At 36.6% G+C, this 14,288-nt stretch overlaps 1 long non-coding RNA gene across 1 annotated transcript; it reads right to left on the minus strand.

Moving 5' to 3' along the window:
- Positions 1-2,805: 2,805 nt before the first annotated feature.
- LOC116556919 lies at positions 2,806-9,559 on the minus strand. Its single transcript, XR_004271252.1, has 3 exons — positions 9,436-9,559; positions 3,636-3,644; positions 2,806-2,817 (listed from the first exon to the last, which is right to left on the minus strand). It is a non-coding gene; the product is annotated as an uncharacterized LOC116556919 (long non-coding RNA).
- Positions 9,560-14,288: the final 4,729 nt, after the last annotated feature.

The following is a 14,288-nucleotide window of genomic DNA, read 5'->3' on the forward strand; positions in this document are numbered from 1 at the left end:
CTGTCTCCAGGGGATTGAATTGCTCTCTGAAGAAGAGGATGCAGAAGGATGCAGTTGTGTAAGCAGGTGGAAGAAAGAACCAGAGAAACCAGGCAGTTCGTCTTTAATGTGACTCTATTTGCATGTTCTGGTGAGTTTTGGTAAAGTCAGGACACGCAATCCGTAGCAAGTTCTTCAGTGTGTTGTTCCCTATCCAGGTGCTCTTGAATAAAAACATAAAATTAAACATCTGTAGAATATAATGTTATACAGAGAGCATGCCCATTGAAAGGCAGTAGGAAATAAACATATAAACTACTCTGATATTGAATGCACATAATATACACCCTAGTCTAAGCATTTCACATAACTTATCTCCTCCATCCTCCCAACAACCCAATAAGTTAGTTACACTTTACTTTATGTGTGAGGAAATGGAGGGTTAGAGATATGAAGCGACTTTCCCAAAGCAACCTAATCAGTAATTTGTGGATCTGGAATGTGAAGGCCACTGGGTCTGCTTCAAAGACTCTGACTTTTTTAATGTTTAATTTTTTTTTTTTTTTTTTTGAGACGGAGTTTCGCTCTTGTTACCCAGGCTGGAGTGCAATGGCGCGATATCGGCTCACCGCAACCTCCGCCTCCTGGGTTCAGGCAATTCTCCTGCCCCAGCCTCCTGAGTCGCTGGGATTACAGGCACACGCCACCATGCCCAGCTAATTTTTTGTATTTTTAGTAGAGACGGGGTTTCACCATGTTGACCAGGATGGTCTCGATCTCTTGACCTCGTGATCCACCCACCTCGGCCTCCCACAGTGCTGGGATTACAGGCTTGAGCCACCGTGCCCGGCCTAATTTTTATTTTTAAAATTTTATTTTTAATTGACTACAAATAGTATTGCCACATAGACCTAGCTATCCTACTTCTAGATATATACATAATTTAATATTATTTAATAATTATACTTATTATATATGTAATATATATTATTAATAATTATATATTTTAATATATATTATATATTTAAATATATATATTAAAAAATTGAAATCAGTATGCTGAAAAGACATATGCCCTGTTATGTTCATTGCATTATTATTTTCAGTAGCCAATATATGGAATCAACCTAAGTGTCCATCGGTTGATGAATGTATTTAAAAATGTATTATATATACGCATTAGAATACTATTCAGCTTTAAAAAAAGAAAGGAATTCTGTTATTTGCAACAACATGAATAAACCTAGGGGGTATTATGCTAACTAAAATAAACCAGGCACACAAATACTATGTTTTTAGCCATGAGGCTAAGTTGCCTCCCGTTATTTGCTTAAAATTGAATGATTCCCTAAACTGAATTGGAAAGGATACACTAATTGCACATTCTCCAGGCAGGAGAGCTGTTGGAGAATATTCAACATTCTTCACTCTTCCATTGCACTTGATGGGTGTATGCTATGTAGTGAAAATAATCATAGATCCTATAATTTTTGCTTCTATGTGTAAGAGAAGTAGAGAGAGTGAGAGAGATGTTTTCTCTCTTAAGAAAGGGAACAAATGGGAAACTATTATTGACTGAATAGGTACTACAGACAGGCAGTATGTTGGACACTGATTATATTGAATGATTTCTGTCTTTCAGGTAAGTAGGGGTAACAAGTGAGTCTACTTCTATATTTCTTTTGGCTCTCCAAGTTTTCCACCAATGAATATAAGGCAATATAAGTGCTAGATTCTGGGTTCTTGGAGTGTTTAGAAGTGTGCTGGGATATCAACTTATACTTCTATAGATTATATAATTACAATGATAATAGACATCATTTACTTCCTACATATATAGATATATTATATTGCATATTATTTTAGTAACATAATTCTACATATATAATATAATTCAATATAATTCTGTGACCAAATAAGCGAATGAGGAAAATTTAAAAAGAAAGGAACTGTATACTAAAACACATGAAGTAGAACTAAAATTGCCATTAAAGTTCACAGATTGGAGAGAGCTATGGGCACCAGGGTAAACAGAGAAGTCTTTCAGAGTAGGTAAGACTTGAGGTTGACTTTTTGTGCAGAAATGAGTTGTTTGGGCTTTGCCAGACTAGCTTGTATCAGAACAACCCTCCCACCAACAATGCTAGAAAAGTGGATTTAAGAACCATTGTTTAAAGGCATTGGAGAGCTCCTAAGTAGCAAGGACTTTAGGGTCCTGTATAAAGGACAGCCCAGAGATGAAAGCATGACATGTAACATTGCCTCATCAACCAAGATATTAGTCAATTCTCAGTAATAACCTACCAACCACACACACACACACACACACACACACACACACACACACACATACCAAACAAAAAAAACCCAGAACCAGACTGCAGACTGATTTACAGCTAAATTCTACCAGAGGTACAAAGTAGAGTTGGTACCATTTTCTCTGAAATTATTCCAAACAATTGAGAAGGAGGGACTCCTCCCTAAATCATTTTATGAAGCCAGAATCATTCTGATACTAAAGCCTGGCATCAATACAACAAAAAATGAAAAACTTCAGGACAATGTTCCTGATGAACATCCAAAATCCTCAGTATAATACTGGCAAACTGAATCCAGTAGCACATCAAAAATCTTATCCACTGCAATGAAGTTGGCTTCAACCTCAGGATGCAAGGTTGGTTCAACACATGCAAATCAATAAATGTAATTCATCTCATAAAGAGAACTAAAGACAAAAACCGCATGATTAATTGAATAGATGCAGAAAAGGCCTTCAACATAATTCAGCATACCTTCATGTTAAAAACTCTCAATAAACTAAGTTTTGAAGGAACATACCTCGAAATATTAAGAGCTAGTTATGACAAACCCACAGACAATATCATACTGAATGGGCAAAAACTGGAAGTATTCCTCTTGAAAACCAACACAAGACAAGGATGCACTTTCTCATCACTCCTATTCAACATAGTATTAGAAGTTCTGGCCAGGGCAAGCAGGTGAGAGAAAGAAATAAAGGGTACTCAAATAGGAAGAGAGGAAGTCAAATCGTCTTTATTTGCAGATGACATGATCTTATATCTAGAAAACCACATCATCTCAGCCCAAAATCTTCTTAAGCTGATAAGCCACTTCAGCGGCATCTCAAGATACAAAACCAATGCACAAAAATCACAAGCATTCTTTTACACCAAATCACAAATGTATTCCTATTCACAATTGCTACAAAGAGAATAAAATACCTACGCATACAGCTAACAAGGGAAACGAAGGACCTCTTCAAGGAAAACAATAAACCATTACTCAAGGAAATCAGAGAGGACACAAACAAATGGAAAAATATTCCATGCTCATGGATAGGAAAAATCAATATTGTAAAAATGGCCATACTGCCCAAAGTAATTTATAGATTCCCATTAAACTACCATTGATATAATTAACAGAAGTAAAAAAGAACCTTTTAAAAATTCATATGGAACAACAACAACAAAAGGCACATGTAGACAAGGCAGTCCTAAGCAAAAAGAGCAAAGCAGTAGGCATCAAGCTACCTAAATTCAAACTATACTAGAAGTAACCAAAACAGCATGGACTGGTACAAAAACAGACACACAGACCAATAGAACAAAATAGAGAAGTCAGAAATAAGACTGAACATCAACCATCTGGTCTTTGACAAACCTGACAAACACAAACAATGGGGAAAGGATTTTCTATGCAATAAATGGTGCTGGGAGAACTGGCTATCCATATGCAGGCAATTAAAACTGGACCCCTTTATTACATCTTATACAAAAATTAAGATGGATTAAAGCCTTAAATATAATACTAAAAAGTGGAAGAATCCTAGAAGAGAATCTAGGCAATACTATTTGGAACATAGGCACAGGCAAAGATTTCATGATGAAGACGCCAAAAGCAATTGCAACAAAAGCAAAAATTGACAAATTGGATCTAATTAAACTAAGGAGCCTCTGCACAGCAAAAGAAATTACCAGCAGAGTGAACAGACAACCTATAGGATGTGAGAAAGTGTTTGCAATCTATCCACCTGACAAAGGTCTAATATCCAGAGTCTGCAAGAAACTTAAATTTACAAGAAAGTAAAAACAGTCCTATTAAAAACTTGGCAAAGGACATGAACAGCCATTTCTTAGAAGAAAACATTTATGTGGCCAACAAACATATGAAAGAAAGCTCAATATCACTGATCATTAGAGAAATGGAAATGAAAACCACAATGAGATACCATCTCATGACAATCAGAATGGCGATTATTAAAAAGTCAAGAAACTATAGGTGCTGAAGAGGTGGCAGAGAAATAGGAATGCTTTTACACTGTTGGTGGGAATGTAAATCAGTCCAACCATTGTGGAAGACAGTGTGGCTATTCCTCAAAGATCTAGAACCAGAAATACCACCTGACCCCACAATCTTATTACTGGATATATACACGAGGAAACAGAAATCATTCTGTTATAAAGATACATGCACGTGTATGTTCATTGCAGCACTATTCACAATAGCAAAGACATGGAATCAACCAAAATGTCCATCAATGATAGGCTGGATAGAGAAAATGTGGTAGTGGCACACATACATTATGGAATACTATGCGGCCATGAAAAGGAATGAGATCATATTCTTTGCAGAGACATGAATGGAGCTGGAAGCCATTATCTTCAAACTAATGCAGGAACAGCAAAACAAACTCCACATGTTCTTACTTAGAAGATGAAGCTGAATGATGAGAACACACGAACATAGGGAGGGGAACAACACACACTGGGGCTTATTGTGGGGGCAGAAAGAGGGACATCATAAGGAAAAACAGCTAATGCATGCTGGGCTTAATATCTAGGTGATGGGTTCATAGCTGCAGCAAACCACCATGACACACATTTACCTATTTAACAAACCTGCACATTCTGCACATGTACACTGGAACTTAAAAAAATACAAATAAAAATTTAAAAATGCAGAAAAACCTGATATTTCTCCAATTTAATTTGCAAGATAACCAGTTTTAGTACCTCTAATTTTTCTTTTTCTGATAATTCTTACTATAATGAATTGTGTGCTTACTTCATTTTTAACTTTATAAACATCAATGATGTATAATTTGTATACAACAAAATGCATAAATTTTAAGAGTGCAGCTTTATTAATTTTTGACAAATCTGTACCTCCATTAACCTCTATCTTGATCAAGATACATCTCCCAGAGACAAGACTTAGGACTAGCTTGCAGCTTCTGCTCAGACAGACAGAGCAAGATGTGGAGACTCACATCGTGAATGTTTGCTCCACGGACTACCACAGGAATATATCATGAAAGCCAAGAGAATCTACACACTCTTTGAAGAAACTGGATCACCACTGCAGCCTCTCTGAGATGCTAAAAAACCATGTCTGCTTGCTTTCTCAGTGGGGAGTCTTGTGGTCTGGGATAAGTTCTCAGCCCTGGTCACCAGCTGCCTGGAAATAGACTCGGTGCTTTTGGAGGGGCACAGTGAGAGTGAGACCAGCCTTTCAGACTGTGGGCTGCATGGGAATAGGGGTGACGCCTGTGACTGCCAGCTTTCCCCCACTTCCTTGGTGACCCATATGACTCAACAAAGGCACTCATAATCCCCTTGGGATACAACTCCATTGGACTGGGAACCACACCCCCATTGCCCACAGCAGCTGCACCAAGCCCTGCCCAAGGAGAGGCTAAGCTCAAACACTCCTATCCCTGCCCCTAGCTGGTGGTCTTTCTTTATCCACCCTGTTAGCCAAAGACAAAGGTCACAATCTCTTGGGAGCTCTATGGCCCTGCCTACCACCTGAGAATCCTGAATACTTAACCAGGTGCCCCTAGGGCAAGTTTTCATCCTCCCTATAGAATCACAGCTGATGCACTCTTGAAAGCACTGTCCCATGGCTAGAGGCCAACCAACACAAAATCAGCACACTAAACAAAAACACAACCAAGGACCTTCACAGAGTCCACTTCACTCTCCTGCTAACTCCACCAAAGCAGATGCTGGTATTCACCGCTGCAAGACCTGAAGATGGATCACATCATAGGACTCTTGCAGATACTCCCGAGTACCCGCCCAGAGCCTGGTATCTCCGCTGGGGGGCTAGAACCAGAAGAGCAAAAACAATTACTGCAGTTTGGCTCTCAGGAAACCCCATTCCTAGGGGAAAGGGGAGAACACCACATCAAGGTAGCACTCCGTGGAACAAAAGACTGAATAGCAGCTCCTGAATCCCAGATCTTTTTTCTGACATAGTCTACCCAAATGAGAAGGAACCAGAAAAACAATTCTGGTAATATGACAAAGCAAGGCTCTTTGACATCCCCAAAATATCATAGCAGCTCACCAGCAATGAATCCAAACCAAGACAAAATCTCTGAATTGGCAGAAAAAGAATTGAGAAGGTTGATTATTAAGCTACTCAAGAAGGCACCAGAGAAAGGGGAAGTCCAACTTAAATAAATTAAAAACATAATGCAAGATATGAAAGGAAAATTCTTCAGTGAAATGGATAGCATAAATAAAAAACCATCACAGCTTCTTGGAAATCAAGGACATTAGAGAAATACAAAGTGCACTGGAAAGTCTGAGCAATAGAATCAAACAAGCGGAAGAAAGAACATCAGCGCTCCAAGACAAGGCTTTTGAATTGCCTAATATGTCACAGACAAAAAAGAATTTAGAAAATGAACAAAGCCTCCAAGAAGTTTGGGACTATACTAAATGTCCAAACCTAAGATTAATTGGTGTTTGTGAGAAAGAAGAGAAATCTAAAAATTTGGAAAACATATTTGAGAAAATAACCAAGGGAAGCTTCCCCAGTTTGCTAGAGATCTAGACATCCAAACACAAGAACTCAAAGAACACCTGGGAAATTCATTGCAAAAAGATCATTGCCTGGGCATATAGTCATCAAGTTATCTAAGTCAAGATGAAGGAAAGAATATTAAGAGCTGTGAGGCAAGAGCATCAGGTAAAACCTATTAGATTAATGGCAGATTTCTCAGAAGAATCCCTAGAAGGATTGGGGTCTTATTTTTAGCCTCCTTAAACAAAACAATTATAAGCCAGGAATTTTGTACCCTGCAAAACTAAGCTTCATAAATAAAGGTCAGATACAGTCTTTTCAAGACAAATGCTAAGGGAATTCACCACTACCAAGCCAGCACTACAAGAACTGCTAAAAGAAACTCCAAATCTTGAAATATATTCTCAAAATACATCAAAATAGAATATCCTTAAAGCATAAATCTCATAGGACCTATGTAACAATAACACAATGCAAAAACAAAGAAACCCGCCCCCCAAACCCCAAGATATTCAGGCAACAGATAGCACAATGAATAGAATAGTATCTCATGTCTCCATAATAACATTGAATGTAAGTGTTCTAAATGCTCCACTTAAAAGATACAGAATGGGCTGGGTGCAGTGGCTCACAACTGTAATCCCGGCACTTAGGGAGTCTAAGGTGGGTAGATCAACTGAGTTCAGGAGTTCAAGACTAGCCTGACCAACATGGTGAACCCCATCTCTACTAAAATACAAAAATTAGCCAGGCATGGTGGCAGGTGCCTGTACTCTCAGCTATTCAGGAGACTGAGGCAGGAGACAGAGGTTGCAGTGAACAGAGATCATGATATTGCACACCAACCAGGGCAACAAGAGCAAAACTCCGTCACAAAAACAAAAACAAAAACAAAAAAAAAATGGAATGGCAGAATGGATGAGACATACACTAACCAAGTTTCTGAGGTCTTCAGGAGATTCACCTAACACATAAGGACTCATGTAAACTTAAGATAAAGGGTTGGAAAAAGATATTCCATGAAAATGGACACCAAAAGTGAGCAGGAGTAGCTATTCTTATATCAGACAAAACAAACTTTAAAGTAATAGCATGAAAAAAGACTATATCAGACAAAACAAATTTTAAAGTAATAGCATTAAAAAAGACTAACAGAGACAGCATATAATGGTAAAAGGACTAGTCCAACAGGAAAATATCACAATTGTAAATATATAGGCACCTAACACTGGAGCTCTCAAACTTATTTAAAAAATTACTACTAGACCTAAGAAATGAGATAGCAACACAGTAATAGAGGGGGACTTTAATACTCCACTGACAGCACTACACAGGTCATCAAGACAGAAAGTCAACAAAGAAACAATGGACTTAAACTATACACTACAACAAATGGACTTAACAGATATGTACAGAACATTCTACCCAACAACTGCAGAACATACATTTTATTAATCAGCTCATGGAGCATTCCCCAAGATAGACAATATAATAGGCCACAAAACAGGTCTCAGTGGAAATAAGAAAATCAAAATTATATCAAGTGCTATCTCAGACCACAGTGGAATAAAATTGGAAATCAACTCTTAAAAAGAACTCTCAAAACCATGCAAATACATTGAAATTAAATAACTTGCTCCTGAGTGATCATTGGGTCAAAAATGAAATCAAGATGGAAATTAAAAATGTCTTTGAACTGAACAATAATAGTGACATAACCTATCAAAATCTCTGGGACTCAGCAAAAGCAATGCAAAGAGAAAAGCTGATAGCATTAGATGCCTACATCAAAAAGTCTGAAAGAGCACAAATAGACAATCTAAGGTTACACGACACAGAACTGGAGAAACAAGAACAATCCAAACCCAAACACAGCAGAAAAAAGAAATAACAAAGGTCAGAGCAGAACTAAATGAAATTGAAACAAGCAGAAAATACAAAAGATAAACCAAAAGCCTATTCTTTGAAAAGATAAAATTGATAGACCATTAGCGAGTTTAACCAAGAAAAGAAGAGAGAAGGTCCAAATAAGCTCAGTTAGAAACAAAACAGGAGATATTACAACTGATAACACAGAAATACAAAAGATTATTCAAGTCTACTGTGAACATCTTTACACACATAAATTAGAAAGCCTAGCAGAGATGGATAAACTCTTGGAAATATACAACCTTCCTAGATTAAACTGGAAAGATATGGAATCTGTGAACAGGTGAATAACAAGCAGCGAGATTGAAATGCTAATAAAAAAATTTCCAAAAGAAAAAAGTCCAGGACCAGACAGATTCACAGCTGAATTCTATCAGACATTCAAAGAACTGAAACTATAGACATATCCCTGATGAACATAGATGCAAAAATTCTTAAAGAAATATTGGTGAACTGAATTCAACATCATATCAAAAAGATAATCAACCATGATCAGGTGGATCTCATACCAGGGATGCAGGGATGGTTTAACAAACACAAGTCAATAAATGTGATACACCACATAAACAGAATTAAAAACAAAAATCAATGATCATCTCAATAGATGCAGAAAAAGCATTTGACAAAATGCAGCATCTCTTTATGATTAAAACTTCAACATAATCAGTATAAAAGGCACATACCTTTTACAACAATAAAAGGCATCTACAACAAATCCATAGCCAACATGATACTGAATGGGGAAAAGTTGAAAGCATTCCCACTGAGAATAGGAACGAGACAAGGATGCCCACTTTTAAACCTTCTGTTCAACATATTGCTGGGAGTCCTAGCCAGAGCAATCAGACAAGAGAAAGAAATAAAGGGCATCTAAATCAGTAAAGAGAAAGTCAAACTGTCATTGCTTACTGATGATATGATTGTATGCCTAGAGAACCCTAAAAACTCACCCCAAAAGCTCCTAGAACTGGTAAATGAATTCAGCAAAGTTTCAGTATACAAAGTTAATATACGCAAATCAGTAGCTGTGCTATACACCAACAGCAACCAAGCTGAGAATCAAATCAAGGACTCAACCCTTTTCACAAGAGCTGCAAAAATAAATAAAATAAAGTACTTAGAAATATACCTAACCAAGGATGTGAAAGACCTCTACAAGAAAAATACAAAACACTGCTGAAAGAAATCATAGATGACACAAAGAGATGGAAACATCCCAAGCTCATGGATGGGTAGAATCAATATTGTGAAAATGACCATATTGTTGGAAGGAATCTACAAATTCAATGTAATTCTCATCAAAATACCACTATCATTCTTCACAGAACTAGAAAAAAAATCCTAAAATTAATATGAAACCTAAAAAGAGCCCGCATAGCCAAAGCAAGACTAAGCAAAAAGAACAAATCTGGAGGCATCACATTACCAGACTTTAAACCATACTATAAGGCCATAGTCACCAAAACAGCATGGTAATGATATAAAAATAGGTACATAAGTCAATGGACAGAATAGAGAACCCAGAAATAAAGCCAAATACTTATGGTCAACTTATCTTCAACAGGCAAACAAAAACATAAAGTAGAGAAAGGACGCCCTATTCAACAAATGGTGCAGGCATAATTGGCAACTCACATGTAGAAGAATGAAACTGGATCCTCATCTCTGATCTTATACAAAAATCAACTCAAGCTGGAACAAAGACTTTAAGACCTGAAACCATAAGGATTCTAGAAGATAACATCGGAAAAGCTAAAGACTTTATGACCAGGAACCCAAAAGCAAATGCAACAACAACAAAAAAAGATAAATAGATGGGACTTAACTAAAAAGCTTCTGCACAGCAAAAGAAATAATCAGCAGAATTAACAGACAACCTTCAGAGTGGGAGAAAATCTTCACAATCTATACATCTGACAAAGGACTAATATCCAGAATCTACAGGGAACTCAAAGTAATCAACAAAGAAAAATTAAACAATTTTATCAGAAAGTGGGTTAAGGACATGAGTAGACAATTCTCAAAAGAAGATATACGAATGGCAGACAAGCATCTGGAAAAATGCTCAACATCACTAATTATCAGGGAAATGCAAATCAAAACTACAATGCAATACCACCTCACTCTTGCAAGAATGGACATAATCAAACAATAAAAAAATAATGGATGTTGCTATGGATGTGGTAAAAACAGAACACTTTTATACCGTTGATGGGAATGTAAACTAGTACAACCACTATGGAAAACAGTGTGGCAATTCCTTAAAGAACTAAAAGTAGATCGACCATTTGATCCAGCAATCCCACTATTGGGCATCTACAAAGAGGGAAAGAAGTCATTATGCAAAAATGATACTTGCACACACATGTTTACAGCAACACAATTTGCAATTGCAAAAATATAGAACCAGCCCAAATGCCCATCAATCAATGAGTGGATAAAGAAAATGTGATATATAAATACAATGGAATACTACTCAGCCATAAGAAGGAATGAATTAATGGCATTAGCAGCAACCTGGATGGGATTGGAGACTATTATTCTAAGTGAAGTAACTTGGGAATGGAAAGCCAAACATTATTCATTCTCACTCATATGTGGGAGCTAAGCTATGAGGATGCAAAGATATAAGAATGAAACATTAGACTCTGGGGACTTGGGGGAAAGAGTCAGGGTGGCAACGAATAAAAGACTACACATTGGTTACAGGTATACTGCTTGCGTGATGGGTGCCTGAAATCTCAGAAATCATCACTAAAGAACTTGCTCATGTAACCAAACACCACCAGTTCCCCCAAAACCTCGCAAAATTAAAAAATTAAAAATAAAAGTAAAAAATTAAAAATAAAAAAAATAAGAACAGAAAAAAAGATGCATCTCCAAAAAAGTTTTCTCATGCCATTCCCAGTGAAAACCCTGCCTTCCAAGCAACTACTGATATAGTTTCTATCACCATAGTTTAGTTTTACTGTTCTAGAGATTTATATAAATGGAACCATTCAGGATTTACTCTTTTGTGTCAGGTTTCTTTGGTATGCATAGTATTTATGAGATTTCTAGAAGTTGTTGCATGTATTAGTAATTCTTTCATGTTTATTGTGAACTCATATTTCATTGTATGAATATACCACATTCTCTTATTGATAAATGTTAAATTGTTTCTACATTGTGGCTGTCATGAATAAAGATGTTAAGAGCATTCATTAAAAAAAAAAATAGATATTAGCCAATTCTAACGTAGCAGCTGAGAAGGTTTTGGTGATCATGGGGCTGAGGGAACAATGAAGTCCAGCATCTGCGAAGGGAGGAAGGCCGCCATAAGTTCTTGAGGCTTTAACACCCTTAAAAGCTACATTCAAGGAGTAATAACAAACTAGAGATAGGCCAACTCTCACAGAGACTAAAACTCCATTTAAATCATCTCAATTCCAGGTTAGAGAAAGACCTGTTCCTACTTTAATTGCCACAAGCAAAAGGGAATCCACTTTGGAGAAATATAAAATCATTCAGAGCCTTAAAGTGATGGTTTGTATTTAATTTATATAAACAGAACAAAAACAAACCTAGGCAAACAAAATATACAGAAACTAAACAAGAGGACAAAAGTCTATAGAAATTCACACATAAAAAAACCTCATATTCTAGTTATTAAACACAAGTTACTGTGACTACTCTGCTCAAGAAATTAACAAAATAGAGAATTTTAGCACAGTGTGAAAATGATGAAATAATGTCATATGGAAATTTCAAAATTGAAAAATAGTACATAGTTTTAAGAAATTAGTAGATGGGTTTATCAGCAAATTAGGCACAATTTAAATGTTTAAAAGCAATAGACTGGGTCGGGTGTGGTGGTTCACACCTATAATTCCAGCTACTTAGGAGGCTGAGGTGGGAAGATTGTTTGAGCCTGTGATTGCACCACTGTACTCTGGAACCTGGGAAACAGCTAGAAAAAAAAGTAGACAGAAACATGGAAATAAAATGTAGAAAAGAGCATAAAAGATGTATGGGATATTTTGTAAAAGGTGTAATATTTATGTCATTGAAGTTCATAAGGCCAGGAGAGAGAGAATGAGTAAAAGGCAATATTTGATGAGCCATTGCTAAGATTTTTCCAATACTGACAAGACATCAAGCTATAAGATCTAAGAACTGCTTCAAACTCAAAGTAGGTTAAATACAAGACTCTCAAGCCGAAGTGTGTTTACAACAGTAAAACTGTTGAAAGCTAAACACAAGATCTGAAAAGTGATAGAAAAAAAAAATGAGCTTCAAAAGAAGTGAGGATATCATATAGAAACAATGGAAGCCAGAGGACTCTAATTGACATGCTGGGGAAAATATCACTACCAACTTATTTTATACCCAGTGCAAATATTCTCAAAAAGCAGCTAAAGAAAAGATAATTTCAGACACACCCAAACAGTGAATTTTCTACCATTAGATCTACACTGAGATGAAGAATGACAAATCTTTTTCAAATAAAAAGAACATGATCCAGATAGGAACATGGAAATACAAGAAGAATTAAAGAACAATGGAAAGAGTAAATATGTGGGCAAATCTAAGTGAATATATCCTGTGTGAAATAAATAAAACAATATTTTGTTGGGATTAAATTATATTTAAAATGTGTCAATAAAAGCCCAAAAGGAGGAAAGCACAGATGGAACCAAAATGTCTTTGAGTTGTCTGAGATGTTGTACATCTATTAATTTATACTGAACTTTAGTAAGTTAAAGATTTATGTCATAATCTGTAGGATAAACATTTGAAGAGTAGTGAATACAGGTGAAAATTTTTGTTTTGCTTTGGGTTTGCCCAGAAGCGGGTCCTGAGACAAGGGTTTAAATGAAAGTAGTTTATCTGAGAGATGATCCCAGTAAATACCAGAGCAGGGGTGGGGCAGCAAGACATGGGTAGGAGGGAAGCCAGTGAAGGGCGCCTTATCAGGAAAAGTACCTATGGGAGCAATAAGAGCTTTCCACTAGGGAACATTGGAAGCACATTACATTCATCTAAGGGGCAATCCTATCGTTACTTATTTCAGAGTTGATAATTTCCTGGCACTTCTGTCCTGCTTAGTATATAAGCACAGAGGACTTCAGTGGTAAAAGATTCTTCAAGCCTGGAGTCACAAATGTGGGCAGTTGGAAGTTGGGCTACAGTACAAGGAAATTACAAACTCAAAGAAGACATGAATGAAACAGACTCCAAGAGGATATGAATATAACAGATGCTGCAATACCCAGCCAAATGTGTACATGTATGTGCCGAAGACATATGGAAGAAAACACATGAGTACAATGGCCCCAAACTAGAAATAGTCCAGATTTTTCAATAGTAGAATGAATTAATGTTCATGCATTCATACAATGGCATATTATATAGCAATGAAGGCAAACTATAGCTATAAACATGATTATGCATGTATTTCACAAACATAATGGTGAGCGAAAGAAGTCATATGTTACAGAATTAATACTGAAAATACCATATTTAAATAAACTTCTGAAATCTACAGGATATGTGGGGAATCAGGA

Source organism: Sapajus apella, unplaced genomic scaffold, assembly GCF_009761245.1.
Source record: "Sapajus apella isolate SASKATOON/1434 unplaced genomic scaffold, GSC_monkey_1.0 scaffold18, whole genome shotgun sequence".
Taxonomy (NCBI): Eukaryota; Metazoa; Chordata; class Mammalia; order Primates; family Cebidae; genus Sapajus; species Sapajus apella.